General features: G+C 28.1%; 1 protein-coding gene across 1 annotated transcript in view; it reads right to left on the bottom strand.

Annotated features, from left to right (window-relative positions):
• Mco1 (Multicopper oxidase 1) overlaps window positions 1-11,387 on the bottom strand; it is a 30,462-nt gene extending 19,075 nt beyond the window's left edge. The window contains exon 1 of the mRNA XM_065507391.1: window positions 11,030-11,387. The gene's annotated coding sequence lies outside the window, so the exon portion shown is untranslated. The remainder of the gene's footprint in view (window positions 1-11,029) is intronic.
• Between the last annotated feature and the right edge of the window lie 9,179 nt (window positions 11,388-20,566).

The following is a 20,566-nucleotide window of genomic DNA, read 5'->3' as shown; positions in this document are numbered from 1 at the left end:
CAAGAGCTTGTAAAATCGCAATTTCAGCAATTTTAAAACGTTTGCGAGCAGCAGGATTCATCCAAAAGCAGTGAAATTGGGTACCATACTAGTTGAAGCGCGAACCTTGAAATACGATTTAACATGTCCGAAATGATGTTTGATCGCTATAAAAGAAAAATATTTTTGCAACGAATCATTAACTGCGATTAAAATTGGATCCATTACGATAACCCGAAGCGTAAGAGATCGTACTTGAAGCCCGGCCAATCATTCGATTCGAAACAACGGCCAAATATCAATGGCGATAAGGTAATGCTTTGTATTTGGTTGAACCAAAAGGATCCTATATATTATAAGCTGCTGAAATCTGCCAGACCATCACAGGCAACCTGTACCGAATACAACTGATTCGTTTGAAGCGAACAGACATGAAAACGTAATATTCCATATTCAAAACGGTGGGCCAAATGTTGGAATACCGGTATTTAGAATGAAGTGGTTGGGAAGTTTTGCCTCGCCCACTTTATATTCCAGACCGTGCCCTGTCCGAGTACTATTTGTTTTGATCGATGCAGAACGCTTTCTCTGGGATACGCTTCATTTTGGAACAGATGATTGATTCGTTCTTTTCCTCAAAAGATGAGCAGTTCTTTTGGCTCGGAATCCATATACTGCCAGAAAGATTGGGAAAAGGTCATAGCCAACAATGACCAATACTTTGAATAAATTTATATTGAACAAATATTTCAAAATAAAAGCTAAACAATTTTAAAATTCCCGCTGTTTTAAGTCATACACCTATAATCTGTGAAATGCGCCTTTCAAAGTCTTTTCACATGATACCAATATTTCATATGTTTCCTTTGCGAGAAATGTGAAAAAAGCTGAGAAACGGTATCTTAGAATGAATATAAATCTTATTTCAGTTGAGAACATTCATTGGGACACCCTAATGTTTCGTATTAAAATATAAATATATTTTATTTGCTTGTTAAAATGAATCTAAAACAATCATTTAAATACAATTTATTAATAGGTACATATTAAATTATTAATATTTTAAGGAATTCACAGTCTTTAGTAGTTAAGTAAGCAATTTGTTATAACAAAAAATATATTAATAATATTTTAAAAGCTATTAAGAGAGTTATATACAGCTGTGATGAATCTTGTATATCCACTATCAAATGGGGGCTAGGTGAAATCATGGACCGATATTGACTATTTTCAATATCAAACAAACCTTATCAACAAAAAGTTTTTGTGTAAGCTGGCTACTTCCGACAGACCGACGGATATAGCTAGATCGTCTTAGAATCTTATAAGGATATATATTTGTGGATCGGCGATGAGTATTTCCACTTGTTACAAAAGGAATAACAAAATCAATAAATCCATATATTTTTTGATGGTGAGTATAAAAATAGTAATATGCTTAAAAATTAGAGAAGTTAAAAATTTAAAAGATCACATGCGAACCTCTATATTACATATATTTTTTATAACTAATACCTATGTACTTCTTTCTGTTGTGTTAATTTTTTTTTAAATTTAATACTTGTTTATTTGAAAAATAAACAGCTGCTTATATTTATTGACATTTATTTATTTCATACAAAAAAATACACAATTAATTATATGGTTATGAAATTATGTTTTATTTTACTTATTTTTGTTTTTATTTATCTTTTTTTTATGACATACAAACAAACATACATACATACAAACATAAGTATGTATGATGTAAAAAAAGTTTGTAAATATTTGTTTTATATTATTTTTTTTTTAAATCAACCAGGAACTTGTCATTAAAAGTTCAAATTAATTGGAAATATATACATTTGTACGCGTATAATTTAATTTGACAATAATAGAGTAATAATCAATTGAATTTAAATTAATTTATTATTTTTTAAATTCAATACTCACCTTAATGATGGCATTCCAATTAAAATATCGTAAAATCTTGTTTGACACTATTGTATTGTTGTGGTAATTTGAGTGGAGAAAATTTATTTAAATTAAATCCTTGCCAGGGTGCTGGAAAATTGATAATTTATGTTTGTATGGAGAAAATGCTGCCTTATTATTTAATTAAGTTGTTTGAAATTGTGTTGCAAAGGTGACACTGATAAATAGGTATTTTTCTCAATAAGTTTATATCAAGATACTATTAACGGTCTCTAACGACTGCTTACTATATTCATCATAACATTAACATTATTTAAAAGTATAACAACATTAACATTAAAGCCGTTAAAAGCTCTAGTTTTGTTCGTTAGATAATTCGTGAAACTACTAGAAGATGACACTGTGTATAGAAATAGTAACAGCAAGTTGCTGAGTAGTCAGTTTATCATAAGCGCTGTTAGAGATAACATCATCAGTGTTACCAGTGTTTTCTAGGACATTTGCAATTAAAAGAATACGGTTTATTTAAAGGCAATAAACCACCGATTGTAAAAGGTAAAAACGTAACAATATATACCTGTTCTTCTTTGAAATTGTTTTGGGTAATTTTTAGGAGTGCCAAACTTTGTGATATAATAAATAGTAAAACTGTGAAAATCTTAGTGAAATCGTAAAATGTTTACCCATGTCGCAGGGCTTTGAAGATTTACAATATTAAGTATTTTTGTCCTATGCTTTCATCCCGTATAATGTAGAAGTAATAGATGAAGATATGTCCCAAATTTTATTTCCTTATTGGTTTATTAGATATAAAAATATAATTTTTATCTGATAAACAATACAACTTGTAAATGGAATTTTCAAAGTGGATGATGAATCAGTCACTCAGTAATGTTATTACTTGTATACATATGTATGTATTTTCTAACGTAACTTAAATCATAGCTAAACCCATTAAAGTGAAACATACAGAGACTATGGTGAGCAATGAACCCTCAGCCCTCAAACAGATTGACTAATTTACCTCGGCACATTTTTATTTAGAACTTAGATATCATTGTCTTACATTGTCCCCCACAATTTCGAATTAGAATCATTCGCTAATTATCCGCGTAATTAGAAATGTCTACACTTTTCATTACGCCCTCATTGTAAACAAACTTATATATTGTTATTTAAACGATTTCAAACCCATTTAAATTTAAAAAAAGATTAATTAAAACATTATCACACTCATTCAAGCTGTATTATATAATATGTAAGTAAATAATAAAATGCAAATCATGAACATTTCGTTTTAATTATTTTTTTTTATAGCCTAGATTATAGAAAGTATAAAAGCGGCTTTTATTAAATATTTATATGTACTTTATTTAAGATTTTTTTTTATTATTTTTTTCTTTTACTAAATCAATAGTCAAAATGAATTCGGTTTCTTTTAATTAATGATTACATTAAATGTATCTGTATCATTTTCGGTATTGTTTGTTAGCTTTATTTATGAGGTAGTCCTATATTTTATTGCTGTTGCTATAATAAACAGAAATTTTAAATTGTTTAAATAAATACATTTTATTGTCTTTTTTATATCGATTATATTGCATTGTTCCGTTAAATAAAAAAAACGACATTGTTAATATCTACTAATTTTGTTTTATATTGTTTGTAAGTCAAACAAGTGCACCAAGTGCTTTATTGACACTTGTTTCAGACCTACCAGTGTTGCCAGAACTCCATGGGCAGAAAATGTTTTAAAAGTGTAAAATTATTGGGTGTTACCTAAAAATTATGGGTTTACATTAGATGACGTATCTTTTGAACGAGATTTTTGTTTTTAATAACTTATATGTCATTTTGAAGGGTCCATATCTGTCATTTATTCTTACTTAGTTATTGAATATTACAGTGTAAATAACAAAGTTTTATTTTGCTGCGAAAATGTCGAATTTTGTGTCAACAAAGTGTCATATGCGGGAAGTTTTGCTTTACTTTTTTAATTGTAAAAGAAGTGCTTCTGAAGCACACCGATTACTAACCAAAGCTTATTGTGAATGAGTTTCATCTGTTTTAACGTTCGAGAGATGGTTTGTGGGGTGCAGAAGTGGTGATTTTGATCACCCAGATCGCCAAGCCAGAAAAGTTTGAAGACCAAGAATTAGAGGCATTACTCCTTGAAGATTATTTTTAAAGTCAACAAGAGCTTGCACAATCATTGGGGACTACTCAATCAGCAATTTCAAACCATTTGCAAACAGCTAGATTTATCCAAAAACCATACGAATTGAAGCTGAATGAACTTGAATACAAAATCATCTGTATGTTTGAAATTATACTTGAACGCTATAAAAGAAAACAATTTTTGCACCGAATCCTTGCTTGCGATGAAAAAAGGAACCCTTATGATAACCCGAAGCGTAAGAGATTGCATGTGAAGCCTGGCCAACAAGCTGAATCGTCACCAAAGCCAAATATCCATTGTGATAAGGTAATGCACTGTATTTGGTGAGACCAAAAGGGTCCTATCTGTTATGAGGTACTGAAATCTGACCAGACCATCACTGGGAACCTGTACCGAGTGCAACTGATTAACAGAGAAAAAATATAGTTGTGCATGTTTACTGTAACCATTTCAAAATTTTTACAAGTTTTTTAACAATGCTATAGTCACAGTAACTATTCATATGATTATGGTAACCATAATATGTTTAATTTATGATTCACATGATTGTATCAATCATATATATGGTAACAGTAAACAAGTATATGTTTTTGCAACCATTTTTATGATTACAACCCTGAGACCTACTGCATAGGACAATATCAGCATTTGAAACGCGTGTGTTTTTATACCCACCATCAACAAAGATGGGGGTTATATTGTTTTTGTCATTCCGTTAGTAACATATCGAAATATTGGTTGTGGAATCAAAAAGTATCTATATCCTGGGTCATCATAAGATTCTAATACGATCTAGCTATGTCCGTCCTTCCGTCTGTCTGTTGGCACAATATGGCTCAAACGAAAGGAGCTATTTGACAGAGATAAGGTTTGTTTGGTATTGAAAATGGGCAATATCTCTTTATGATTTCATGTAGCCACCATAAAAATGTCTCCCGGTATTCTGTTTGAACTGTCGTAAATATGTTGATTATATGGAAATTCTCATACAATTTTGTACAAATCAGTTTTATGTACTCTGAAATTGTACTGTAAAGTATGGCGAAAATCGGGCAACATTTGTTCTTAGTCCCCTTACAAAGCCCCCCTCTGCAAATGACTTGAACATTTACAATTGTCTTATAATAATTGATATCGTGATAGCATTGGACATAAATATGTTTTATATCAAACTAAATCTTTCTGTCAACTTTTGTGAGGCTCGATCCATAATTGACCCTACCCCCCATATAATCCTTATAACAGAAAAATATTTTATTGTAATTTTCCACTTAAAGTTTTAAGAAATTAATCACTCTATCAAATTCTGTACTAGATTCGGCATAACCGAATATAATACTATTACTTGTTGCCTTTAAAAAAGCTTATTTTTATTTCTATTACTTTAAATGTCGATATTACAAACCTGAGACCTACTGCAGTGAAAAATATAACAATTTGAAACGAGTTTGTTTTTTTTTTAATTTTGGAAATTTTATGTGACTGGTTGTTTGGGGATAGGCACTGGTTCCAGTTCTAACATTTTTTATAAATAGTGTCATGGAACTTGGCATTGATATTGGGGAAATTTAAACTTTTTAGACACTGTGTCACCGAACTAATAAATAATACTTAATTGGTTTTGGAATGTTAAGTGCAATATTATTTTAAAGATAAATATTTAGATAAGAGTCACTTTTTTAAAAGAAGACATGCATTAAGAATAATTGTGTTTACCAGATTTATGTCAACATTTTTGGGATTTGCCTAGTTTTAATTATAATACAAAATATTTGATTTAGAAACGGAAACTTAATAATACTCGTATGTACTTAAAATTTTAAATGTGTCACCGTTATTTAAAGTTTATTTTAGTTACAATTGTTGTGTTGTGTGATTTCTGCTTCATATGCACGTTACGCTTTTGTATTATGTATGCAAGACATATATTAACATTTATAGGTGCCATTAGCTGATCGGTCTATAAATATACTTATGTTTAGTAAATAAAACCAGCAATAAACACAAAATTCATGGGAACAACAAAAAACCAAAAAAAAAAAAAATTTAATTAAAAAAACCATGTCAACCAAATTATGCAATTATGATGAATGCAAACAGCACGCAATAAATGTAGGATTTTAATAATATTTTATTTTTTTTTTCTTTAATTTTGCATAATTTATATTGATTATTTTATTAGCTTTAAATGATTGTTTAAAAATAATTTATTAATACTTAAATGTTTTTATTTTTTGTATTTTGCACTGACCAGCAAATAATTGTGGTCTGTGGTTTCAAATAAGGTAAGATTGAATTGAGTTTTTTTTTTCAATAATTCTTGCTGTTAAATAATTGCACAGGTGTTGAAATGTTTACAAATGAATAATGTTTTAAAAGAAAGTGAATTTAATTGGACATGAATGTGAACAAATTAGTAGCGATTGTTAGAAATGTAATTATTCTTATTAATATATTGAAAAATATTCATATAAAATAAATGTCATTCAGATTATATTCGTTTCAGTTCAAAACAGATGTTATTAATAACTTTTGTTTGTTCTGCATAAATTGCTATTATAATTTGTCAAATCTGCCTTAAATTTGTGATATATAATTGATTAAATTTGTTAAACTGAGTTAGTTTAGCGAATTCCCTTCACTGTAAATATATTCGAAAAGAATCCGAATCGAGTTTTATGATCGATATCTCATTTTGTTCCTATTACATGTGGCTTTGCGATAAAGCAATAAATCTGAACAATTTCTGCCGTTTTAAATTTTTCATGAAATTTTTGAAACAAAAATACTTGCTATTTTCACGCAAAAATATATATTTTTGTTTTAATTTGTTATTATAACTCCGAAACTACTGAGCCAATTGATTAAATGTCAACATTTTTAAGTTCATTTTAATAATATTGTAATAACGGTTTTTGATTAGTCATTAATTATGTAGAGAAACGTCTAAAATAATTCCCAATTTTATTTAAAATTTTGTTTAAAAAAACCACTCCATAGAATTTAAAATTTGGACCATATTTGTAGTCCTGGAACCACAATGCATCAAAATTGTATAGTGGTTTAAGAAGCCTCTAAAAAATTTTCGATTTTGTTGCCCTGTGTTATTAATTTTCAAAACAATGTATTCAAATTTCAATTTAATTAGTTTTTGTGCTGATACGAATGCATTCAATAATTTTAATACATGATGAATTCATTCAAATTTGACTTCCATTCATATTTTGAGCAAACTGAATCCATTCAAAGAATTAAAATTCATTGCATGAATGATTCAAAAATTAATCATTCTTGTACAGATACATAACAATCTTGTTTGATTTTATTAGTTTTTTTTATTATTTTATTATATCCGTAAAGTATAACATCTAAAAATTACCTATGATTGTATGTTCATACTTATCGTTTTTAATTACTTAAATTGATTGCTCAGTTATAAATCAACATGCACTGATAAGTAAATAGTGTTTTAGAACATTTGTATATAAACTTAGCAACCACATTTTCATCATAAAAACAATTACCTATACATATTACTGTTTTATTCAATGTGCCATATTTTGGAAATCACGATTAGACTTGTTGTTTTATATTTTATATATTCGTTCACAAATGGATTATAACCCTATTTAAGGGTAAACAGTGGGCCTCAGGGCCTTACTAACTTTAGCGAGTACACCCTAAATTCCGCCGACCCAGGTAACCTAACCTTTGAACTTGCGTTTGTATTAACATTTTCTTCTATGCCAAATATAAAAAAATAACAAGTAAGAGAGCTATATTCTGCTGTGTCGAATATTATTTAACCTTCACCAAGTATATAAATATTAAAAAGAAATTTTGGTGAAAATTTTTGTTGGTAAAATAAAATTTAGGTGAAAACAAAATTTGGTAAAAAAAAAATAGAGGAAATATTTTTTTTGTAATTTTTTTTTTAATTTCATTCGAGTAATGATCGTTCGATTAATCGAATAGTTTCTTACGAATAATTATTCGAAAAATTTAAAAATGGCCATTTTCGAATAACGAATTATTCGAACAATTTTATGTGAATAATCGAATACAAAGAATAAATGTACATATATTAAAATTTATTAAATTGCTTAAAATGTATCATAATTCCAAATTTAAATATGTAAGTAATAATGACTTACAAAAATTTTATTGTTTCTGAAATTCGACAAATAACTAAAGATAAAGGGAATTTTTCGATCACTGTAGATGAGTGGTAGCTATAGCTCCTTCCATAAATATATGAGGGATTTCATGTTAAGTTACGCAATTTTAAAATCGATATCTTTTGATCGGGAGAAAATTCTGAGTTAGAGGGGGTAAAAATTTGACATTTTGGCCAAACATGTAACTTATTAACTATCGTTCTTAGCAAAATATGTCTCAAATAGTTTAAATAGTTATTTTTTCAATCTTCCGAACAAAAATATTTAAAAAAAAATGAAAAAAATTTAATAATTTTTTCTGATTTTTTTTTTTGCAAAATGGGTCCTTTTTTTCATTACTAACTTAAAAACAAAAAGTTTGGGACCACCAAATAGTTAGAAAATTTTAATAGATTTACAACGGTTTTCCAATTAATAATATACAATATACATACATAGATTTTAAATGAAAATTCTCATTTTCAATTTTTCTTTTCCGAATTATAAATGAAAATTCCCATTATCAATTGTTCATTTCCGAATTTGAAATTAAAAATTTCATTTTCAATTGGGATTTTCTTTGTATCAAATGAAAAATCTCAATTCCTGAATTAAATTGAAAAGTTCTCATTATCAATTGAAAAAGGTGTATTTCAGTCAAACGTCTTAAACATTTACTGAAAGCCTTATACGAATTAAAATATACTTTGGAATCAATTTCCTAAAATATCTAACAAGACTTAATTTATTTAAAATGCTCAAAGTTTTTGTTATTTACATCTATATATTATTCCAGCCTGTTTTTTTTAACTGAATTCTGATGTTCCTTATTTTGACCCAAAGGTCAAATTTTGAAAAATCCCACTTTGACAAATTTAAAGTGCACCAATCGAGTCTAAATGTATGACAGACCCCCACTAACTGTGGAGGGCCGACCCACCCATGCTAGTGGCACACCCCCTGGAACACCCTGGAGGTCAAATTTTTTTTAAAAAAATCACCATTTTTGGCTCTTTACATGTAGTGTATGTATTGTGTATTTTGTTTATAGAGCGTATGATAAATATAATTGTGATGTAGGAATAAATAATATTATGAGTCTATGAGAATCAGCATAGATTTATTTTAAAGATTAGTTTAAATTTTATTTGAGAAATGATTAACACGTATAGTTTTAGCGTGCTTATTCTAATAAAATTTTGCACAAATTAGTTCTAAGTACTCTGAAATAATACTGTAAAGTATTGCTAAATCGGGAAAAATTTTTCTCTAGTCCTCATACAAGGTCCCCTCAGAAAATTATATTATAATAACACTGTGCTAGTTGAAAAAACTGTCAAGCGGGGTACCCGGTGGGTTAAACTAATTTTGGTACGCTGAATTCAGTGGTGCTAACCGTTTCTTTAGGTTTGTTCGTATTTTCGAGATATACCGTTATTTCGAAAATGGAGGAGGTTGCACAACATATATTCCCGTAACTCACAAACGGTTTAGTTTATTGCATAAACTGAAATAACCAAAATTCCGCAATAAAATTACCTTTAAGTAAGGCTTAACAGATTTTTAATCTTCTTTGTCGTTTTAGATATATAATTTTTTTGAAAAATAAAATAATGAAAAATTTAAAATTTACTTGAAAAAAGTGTTGAAATTAGCATTATTTACTATTATTCATTAGCATATTTACTGACGAATTAGATAGTTACAAATTTGGTTTTTATAAATCACAAAAATTTGGTTATTAAAATGTATGTATTTGATATTTAATATCCGTGTAATTTAATTTACAATTATGTTGAAATTTTCGTGATACCTCCAAAATAGAATGTGATATTTTTAGTTCATTTCTATTAAACAATTTTATCTGATCTTGTCATTATCGCATATAAAAGATTATTGTAGTATAATATTTGTTTTATCTGGAGGGAACAATAGACTTTGAGCTTTTCATCAAGCAATAACTGAGACGAATAAGAATACTTTTATCAAAAAAAGATTACAATGAAAAGTGAAATATTATTACAAGATACTAAATTAAAAGTAAGTGGAGTGCACACGTTTAATTTGATCTCTCATGTTTTTAAATTAAAAAATATATATACATATTGATATTGACCAGACTTTATTAAAGCAATTTGTTACTGAACGAAATTAAAACATTAATTTGTTTTTAAAAACAACTATACAGATTTAGTAAAATTTAATTCTTGGTAACGGATTAGTTCAATCACGAAATGGTGGTCTCTTTTTTGTAATCCCCGTGTGTCAAAGTAATTTTTTTTAAATACAATCGAAATAGTAGTGTACTTCTAAGCTATGCTCTATCTTTATTAAATATCTGTTTTTTTTTCTTTGTATAATATATATTTTTAAATATCCGTAATAATATAAATAATAACTATACATGTTTGTTAAATTGTTAACACATGTCCAAAATCTTTAACATTAAATAAATAAACTCTTTTGTTATTATTATTATTACTATTGTTACTATTTAAATTAATTCTATTGTTATTTGTTGCTAGACAACTACAAATAAACAAAGTTAATTTAAAAAAATACCAGCTATAGCAACATGTATCTAAACACTGAAATGTTGCTCAACAAACAACTGAGTTTAAGTTCTTGTTATGGGTTGTTTACCTTTTGGCGTTCTGCTGAATTATGGAAGTAACAAGAATGTACAATCGTACGTACAATCTAGTTACAGTTGTCCAAAAACTAGATTTGCAAGGACGTTTACACTATTGCCCAAAACTAAGTATAAAAGAATGTGGTTTAAACACTCAAGCCAACTTACCTGTTGCGCACGAATTTATTTGGCAATAAAAACGCTTGATTTATGTTGTTGATACAGTAGAGAATGACAATCTGTTGACGTACAATTTCTTGAGTTATAGTCCTTTATTCTGTAGCTGTTTATTTTATTTTTAAACAGTTAATTCACTTTTGTAACTTTATCGCAGTGGTTGGGTTATAAAATATGATTTATATTGTAGCACGTTGTGAAATTTGTAATTGTTATGATTTTTTATTGGGTACAATAAAATTAAATTTAATCAAAATTATAAGATTGTTATCTTAGATTTATTTTATCACAAGATTATAACTAAACAAATGTTTGAAGAGTTAAAACAATACATTTACATACGTTTTAAATGAATTGAGTTGGTTTCAAAATATTTTTTTTAATTATTTAAATTTTTTGTTAAATTTTAACTGATTTTTTTTGTTTGTTTTAATTTTCCTTTTTTAAAAAAATCCTAAAAATTATTTAGTTTTAATTTGGCAAATTTGTTTTGTTTTGAGTTCTTTACTGATTAGCGTTTAGGCCGCGACTAACAGCTCAACAACTTGGCCAAACCGTATATGAATCGAAAAACAATGATTAGTTTTTGTTGTACGTTACTGTTTAGCAGTAGTAGCCCAGTTAAAAGCACAAGTTAAGAAGAAGAAGAAACAAATGATCGTGTTAAACAAATAGCAAAAATATACATACGCTAAACAAACAGCAGCCTCTGTGCTGCCAGCAACAGTAACGCATTATCAGAGATACACATGCGAGACAACAGCAGCAGTTGCTGCTCATTTGATTTTTGCGCTCTCAGTGTAATTCACATTACTAAAACAAACAATTAACTCTTTAAATGCAAAAGTCGCTAAATTATTTTGAGGTATTTTCCAATTATTTATTTCTAATTTATTGTTTATATGATTTAGGCCGTAAAGACGTTTATTTTCTAATTAATGAGTGTTTAATTCCAGTTAATGAGGTAACGATTTCTTCTTAGGGAATTCCCTTTACTGTAAATGTAATCAGTGTTGCACATTTTTTGCAATTAATTTTAAAATAGCCTATTGTCTATTGTATTAATAGCTTTTAATGTTTATATTTAGAAACTAAAATATTCAATTAAGAGTTTTAATATACTGAAAATTAACACTGATATAATTTAGATTAAATAAATGTTTCTTTATTATATTTCATGGGTTATTAAATGTGTAAAATAACTTATTAATGACTTGGATTTACTGAACAACATTCAACGACTATTATTAAAATTGTGCTAACCTTAGAGCAAAACATTGGTCTTCTCGAGTCAAAAACATTGATATATCAGACTTTAAGATTCGATTGTAAATGCCAAAGAACGAAAAATTAAAAAACGACCCATACGTTCGGCAAAAAAATAAATAATTTTTTTCGAAACTGCCTTGCATGTAGGTTTGGGGTTTCCCGGATAATTTAATTTCCCGGGAAACGGGAATGAAAAATTTTATTTCCCGGGATTCCCGGAAATGTTTTTTCAACTAGCAAAATTAGTAAAAAAGAAAATTATTTTATAAAATTGTGTAATTTTATTTCAAAAAAAAAGAAAAACAATACATTACAATTCAATTGTACCCACATAAAGCCAAAAAGTTTTTTAAAATATTTGGAGATCACTTGTTACTATAAAATTAAATATTAGCGGTATTCATGATATAGTAGAGTAAAAGAGCAATTAAGTGCCACAAAATTTTATAAATTGTGAACGTATCTTTATATTTCGATGTCGATTAATATGTTAATAGGATTTTTAATACACTTTTTAGATTATTTATTTTGATTTTTCTGTTATATTTTTTTTTATATAAAATATAAAGACAATCAAAATGTATTCTCCAATTGCTACTTGCTTCAAATAAATCTAATTCCCGCTTAAATCTTTCAGCATTTGATTTTAAATGTTTAGGGCTTTCCTTTTCAATATTGATTGAATATTCTAATTGGTTTTTAAGATATTGCTCCATTTGTATTTCGGAAACCTCATCATCAACGCTTTGAACAGATGACGGAACATTGTGGTGAACAAATAGACGTTCATACATTTGCTGTCCATAAATTTTTAACATTGTGTTTTTATATTATAATTTATCTTATAATGTTAAAGTTTTTAGGTTTAATTTAAGTGAAAGAACCGTTTTTTGAGAAATCGTAGAATTTTTAGAAAACTGCTGTTCATAAAGAGTGTTCATTATATCACCTATCAGAAAAATGGTTTCATTTCGGCTTAATGCTTCTACTGTATCCTTAATGGTGTTTAAAACCTCCACTAATATTTGGAACAAGCCATTCATCAAATAGAGATGTCATATTTAAATATATTAAAGTATTTTTAATTAATTTTAAATTTCCCGTTTTTCCCGGGAAAAAATTTAAATTTCCCGGGAATTCCCGATAATAATTTTACGGGAAATCCCGGGATTTCCCGGACCCCAAACCCTACTTGCATGTCTAATGTTCACTGTTTTCTTAATTATTTAATTTTATCTCGTTAAACTTTGGTATGCATGAGTGTTATACTAAGTATTTTTTTTTTAAAAAAAATTTAAAATTGTTTATTTCATTCCAAGGTGTGAGATCCTACGAAATTTTAACAGCTATCGGCTTTTAATAATAAAATATTGGGTGTATGACTTAAAAATTCGGAAATATATGGCGTAAGTTTTTTTTGCTTCAAAAATATCGAATTTTGCTTTACTTCTTTAATTCGAAAAAAAGTGCCGATGAAGCATGAAGATTGTTGTCAAACTAAATAGAAGCCTACAGTATTATTGGGAACTACTCAAGCAGCAATTTCAAAACTTTTTCGAGCAGCAGGAATAATCCAAAAGCAAGTAAATTGGTTACTATACGAATTGAAGCTGAGAGACCTTGAAAGACGATTTTGTATGACAGAAATGCTGCATGAACGCTATAAAAAAAATCTTCGACAATAAAGCCAAATATCCATGGCGCTAAGGAGGGAACAAATGGGTCATTTCTATTACGAACAGCTGTTATCTGAGAAGGCCATCAAAGGGAAACTGAACGCAACAGATTCGTTTGAAGCGAGCATTGGCCGAAAAGCCCAGAATATGCGGACAGACATGAAACCGTAATATTTCATTAATGACAACGCTCTGTCACATTATTCAATACCTGTTAAAATGTATTTAGAATGACCTTGCCCTAGTTGTTTCGATCAATGCAGAACGATCTCTCTTGGATACGCTTCACTTCAGAACTTGATTCGTTCATGGCTTCAAAAGATGAGTAGTTCTTTTGTGTCGAAATCCATATGTTGCCAGAAACATTGGAAAAGGTCAAACTAACAATGGTCAATACTTTAAATAAATTTATATTTTACAAATGTTTAAAAAAAAAAATCTGCATTTTAAAGTCATACCCAATAATTTAATCCAATTAAATCCTAAATAAATTTGTTTGTTATTTTGAATTCGTTCATTGCATTTTAATTAATTAATTTTATGTAAATTTTCTGAGTGCAGATGTTTATAATGTCTGAAAATATTATTACAACACCCACATTAAAGTGTACTGACCGACTGCGTCTATTTAACGATGTCCGTCCTTCCGTCTGGCTGGCTGTCCAAGTAAACCTTGTACGAAAAGTACCGGTACATTTTTTCGGCCTAAGTACAAATCCTATTGAAATTGCTTAAAATCGGTGCTCATGCACTAAGTGTATGGCCCGACCATATAGGGCTTGACCGACTATACTTCCATTTTTTTATATTGGCTGAGTATTTTACATTTCTTCGAAGGCTTGGAATAGTTGATACAATCTTAAATTTTTATATTAAAAAGTACCGTGAATCTTCTGCGCCCAAAAATTTGTCTGTTTTTAATGTAAAAAATCTAATTTTTATAGACTCAATATGATTTATATTATTATATAATTTATATAACTTGATCTATAGAAAATTTTGGGTAGAAAACATCTTGCATAACAGTTTTTTCAATATAAAACTTCTTGCATATAACATTTTTTTATATAGAAATTTGTGCACTATATAGAAAATATTGTGACTTTCTAATATATTTAATTTTTCATCCCTGTTGGTTCCTAAATATTCCTCTCTAGTTTTCAACACCTACATACTCATCTCAATACTCGATATATTAATAAAAAACAAACTGAGTTGATTTGAAACAATAAAATGATCTAACTGTAGACACATTTATACAACCACTTATTAAATCTAAGCTAAGTTTAAACTATTTACGATCCAATAACATTTTCTAATGATAGTACGTGCAAGTATGCCCAACTACAAGTACGTGTTAATATTAAAGGGTTAAAACAAAATCTACGCCAGAGATACAGCTACAAACTGGGTTTCTTTCTGCTCGAGCCGGTAAATTAACATCAGTAGAGAAAAAATATCTGCATGCTTCCTACTACATTCAACACACAACAAAGTTTATTATTATTATGTATTTCTTTTTTAATTAAATGTTGATGTCAAAATTGTTTACAAAGAAATACAAGTTGTTGTTGATAAAAAAAACTGAATATTGCATAAAAATAGATAAACAACATCTACGGGTAAATATGATGATATTTAATATTCCCAGAACCATCTATCATACAGCTCAATATTGATTAATTGAAATAGTTTTTCATATTAATCATAACTGTGCGGAAAAAAAATAAATAATACAACTATTTGCATAATAGTAAAATTTACAACGTTCGCAAATTAAATTCAAAAAATACTTCCTCATTAAATACAAGAAGTGCTTGAGTTGACAAAATAAAATAATTAATTTTAAAAATAAAAATTAATAAACGTCAGCTATTATTTGGGGGGAAAAGTGTTAAGGAAGTTTTTAGGTCATTGTCAGTGTTATTACCACTAGTTTGTTTACATCTTGTTTTGGCGGCTTTTTATGTATTTATCTGCTGTATTTGGTTATATTTACACTTGTTTTTTTTCATGTAGAGCGAAAAATTACCAAAACTTAAAATTTTAGTTTTGAAATTAAGTTGTAAACAATCATGTGTTTGTTCGGCTTATCATCACAGTTGTAGGCAGCAACAATAACAAATATAACAATTAATTGTTGTTAATTATGTTGTTAAAATACGATCGAGTTGTGTCTGCTCTCACATAACGAGATAAAACTAACAAATCATGCTTGTTTTACGATCATTGATTAAATGCCTACTTTTGTGTGGCCAGATAAGTTGTATATAATGTCTACAAATTGATAATTTAAAATTCCCAGAATGTCTTAATAAACCAAAACTACACCATTTCAAGTTGAAATTTATAAAATACAAATTGAAATCAAGAAATCCAAAGAAATAATAAATTGAGATTAAAAAAAAAACAAATTCAAACTGAAAATGGGAAAATCCAATTTAATATTGAGAAAAATTATATTGAAATTCAGATATCGAAATAAATATTCAGAAAATGTAAAATGAAATTAAGAAAATACAAACTGATGATATTTGATATTTAGAAATAATAAATTTCTTTTCGATTTAAATGAGAATTTTTTTGGAAATTCTTTTTATTCGGTGTTATAAAAAGTAATTCATTTAGAATATAATTGGATGTCGGAATCAATACTCGAAAAAACAATTTCAATTTTTATATATAATTTCATTGAAATATTGGCCTTTGGTTCATTCGGAAGGTTACATTTTTGATCAGTCTATCAAGCATTGCTACCGGCATCTAGTGAATTACGCGTGTTATTTTCGCTGGCTTATCGGCAAAGACTTTTGACAACTTGGAACGCGAAAGTAGATGCTGATCTCGGAAGGTCTATGATGCAAACCATATGTAGCTCGAAGTGCCGAAACCCTTTCTCTTTTCTTTAGGGTTTCTAATACAGAGCTTCTTTCATTCTCGCGAAATAAATAATAAAATCGTTTCCCATAGAGTAAAAACATATAAGGAAGGAAGAGAGAAATGTCAGTGAAAAAAAATTTAACAAAATTACTGTCTCCAGCTGTTTTACAAGTAGTAATGTATCCCTCAGAGACAGTAATTGTCACTAATGTCTGATAAACTTTGCTGACTCTAATTTATATATTTTGGGTCATTTGATATGTTTTATTTTATTTTATTTTATTTAAGCAAATAGACAGTGATTGCCACAATTGTTTGATCACTTGGCGGACTCCAATTTATACACAGAGAAAACAGATTCGTGATAGCAACCGAATTTGATGCCAATCGAATGATTCGGTTGCACACATAGAATTTTTCGGTAATATCAACAGAAAGTCAGTTGATAAAGAAGAATTTCGGATGAAGCAACCAATCTTTTGTTACCCCTTCTAAAATTTTGTAGCCACAACTGTAAAATTCGGTTAATAAGATAGAATCATTCGATTGACAACAAATTCGGTAGCTATCACGAATCTGTTTTCTCTGTGTTTATTTTGGGACATTATACACTTATGCACTATTTGTAGTGCAGAAAGAAGTCAATTGGTTATTTTATACATCCCAGGCAATCTTGCGTGACGACAATTGTCACTTAAGTAATCTCTAAGCGTTCATTTTGTACTGCTCTCTTTTGTGAGTAATTCGTATAAAATCGTTTTATACAAATTGTGTTGATATAATTCTCATACAGTTAATTTTCTTTTTTCTTAAGCTGGGGCCTTTCTTTCCAATCGAATGATTAAGTATTAATGACAGAATTTTTATATTGTGACTGGACAATTTAAGTTGGGACTAAAATTTGGTTATTTTAAATTATGTTGCTCAAACAGAAAAAATCTATGGATAAAATCGAATGATTCGATTGACAGCAAATTTGGTCATCACAACGAATCTGTTTTTTTTTTTGAGCAGAAATAATACTATATCTTTAAGATGATGAATTATAAAGAAATTTACGAAATTTCCCGGAAATATTAAACAAAATATTAACAATTAATGAAAAAATACTATAAATTAAATTGTTGAAATCTCTAATTTCATTCCGTTAAAAACTTAACCCAAGATCAAGTCTTAAAACCCCCTTTGGGAATTTCTCATCTGACTAAATTCATACTAATAATACTGATGATACTGGTGTATCTTTTAATATTGTTTTTGCCTATTCTCTTAGCCACAAGATACATTTTTGTTAAATGTGTCTTCTCTTTTAAATTCACCGTATTCATGTTTTTGCTTATATCTATGAGTGTGTGAGTGAGTGTATTAATTAACAGCAACATAAAATGAGTTGAGATTTTGTTGTTTTTTATTTTCAACATTGTTTTTGTTTGTTAAATTGTAATTAAAAAGAGAGATCTAGAGATTCGATCTTTGAGTTTAATTTAACATTTGTTTATAGACTCATAGAAAAATATTTGTCAAATATATTCATAGTAAAATTTTTGTAATTTCCAAAGAATGTAACTTTAGCGTCACTGTGGTTGGCTGTTAAATTTCCCAGTTTTGTGTTTTATTTATATTTGAAATTTTAGAACAAATGAGGGAAGTCCCATAAAAATTTAAAAATACTAATTTATAATGACGCACACAATAAAAAATAATGGGAATATTGAAAATAAAAATATGAAGTACAGAGTGTCAATGTGATAACTTATTACTTATTTCTTTTGGTTTAAAAATTTACTGGATTCCAGAGCTGTAAATGAATCAATAATTTTTGAATTAATTCGGGAATCATTCACACAAAAAAATGAATTGAATGACATTTGAATCAGTTCAAATGAATTTGGTAAAAATGAATTGCAATTCGTTTTCAATTCATTTGAATTGAATTGAATTCATTTTGAATTAATTCAAATGAATTTGGTAAAGGTGAACTGCAATTCGTTTCTAATTCATTTGAATTGATTTTGAATTAATTAAAATGAATTCGAAAAAAGAATTAGCAATTCATTTGAATTGAATTCATTTCCAACTCATTTGAATTGATTGAAGTTTGAATTGATTTTGTAAGTAAATCTACAGTAAGTATCACTGTCGTTTTGTCATTCAACTAATTTTTTATGTAAAAGACAGCAAGCATTACATACATTTTTATTTTTCCTGATTTTTGATTTTTTGTGGAAGATAGTTTTATTTTTTTTGAAATAAATATAACATAAATATTAGCTAAAAGTTTGTCGTTGGGTGGTCGTGGGTCAAAAAATTTCAAAAATTATTAATTGCTTCTTGAATATTAAATGTGTTTTGTCGTTCTGCATATTTCAAAATAAAAATCAGTTCTTCTTGAAGAAACATATTCCATACTTCATTGATCAGGCGCGGATAAAGGACAAGGCTTTTCAATTTTTGGACTGGATATTTTAATTTTGGTAGGAGAAATTGTTCATTCCCCCTACAGATCTGCTCTTGAATTTGATTGATTGCAACTCATTTTTGATTCATTCGTTTGAATTGCTAATTCTTTTTTGTAATTCATTTGAATTAATTCAAAATCAATTCAATTCAAATGAATTGTAAATGAAATGCAAGTCATTTCTGCCTAATTCGTTTGAATTGATTAAGATTTCATTCAATTCATTTTTTCAATTCAATGATTTAATTCAAAATTTAGCTACTTCATATCATATTCATTAAAATCAAAAAGAATGATTTGCTGGAATTTTTGAACCAAAAAAAATTTATTGAAATTAAAATTTTGTTCATTATACTAAAATTTAAAAGCAAATGTGAAATTTGATTACGGTGTGATGCGGTGTTCAGTTGCCTATGGAGTAGTAATCCTTACTATGGAATTTTTGAACCAAAAAAAATTTATTGAAATTAAAATTTTGTTCATTATACTAAAATTTAAAAGCAAATGTGAAATTTGATTCCGGTGTGATGCGGTGTTCAGTTGCCTATGGAGTATTAATCCTTACTATATTCAGGTATCGGAGATGTCACAGCTTTAGACAATGTGTATTTGGACAAAATAGTTTGTTAAAAACGTACCCGAAGTAAAAAAATTTGGTAATGAATTGCAATTACTGAGAGTAAAAGTAATTACACTCTCTTATATTTTGTGGCTGACACAACAAAATACATTGATTTGCATGTATTTTGTTATTGCAAGACTAAGGTTTTTGACAGCAGAATTAAAGCTGAATTCACCCATGAGTTTCTGAAACATTTTTTCCTCGGAACAATTTTTTTTTTATATGTAGTTTGAAGTCTCTCTCAAAAATAGAATGTCAAACTACATATAAAAAAAAAAATTGTTCCGAACAAAAAATGTTTCTGAAACTCATGGGTGAATTCAGCTTAAGTTTTTTTGTCTCTTTTGAAAATCTTAATTAATGAATGACATATATTTTGATATATAAATATTTGTTTACGAAATTCAAAATTAATTCATAATAAATCAAGTAAAAAAGTATGGTCGGGCAATCCCGACCAAATAATACCCTACACTAAGTAAATAAGCAAAATCATTTTCTTTTAAAATGTCAATAATTTATTTTCGTAAGTGATTTTCGGAAGAGTGCTATGATGGGAGCTATGGCCAATTATGAGCCGATCACCATGAAATTTGGTTGTGTTACTTACGTCTATATGAAAG

Source organism: Calliphora vicina, chromosome 4, assembly GCF_958450345.1.
Source record: "Calliphora vicina chromosome 4, idCalVici1.1, whole genome shotgun sequence".
Lineage (NCBI taxonomy): Eukaryota > Metazoa > Arthropoda > Insecta > Diptera > Calliphoridae > Calliphora > Calliphora vicina.
This window is presented reverse-complemented; position numbering and strand designations above follow the sequence as displayed.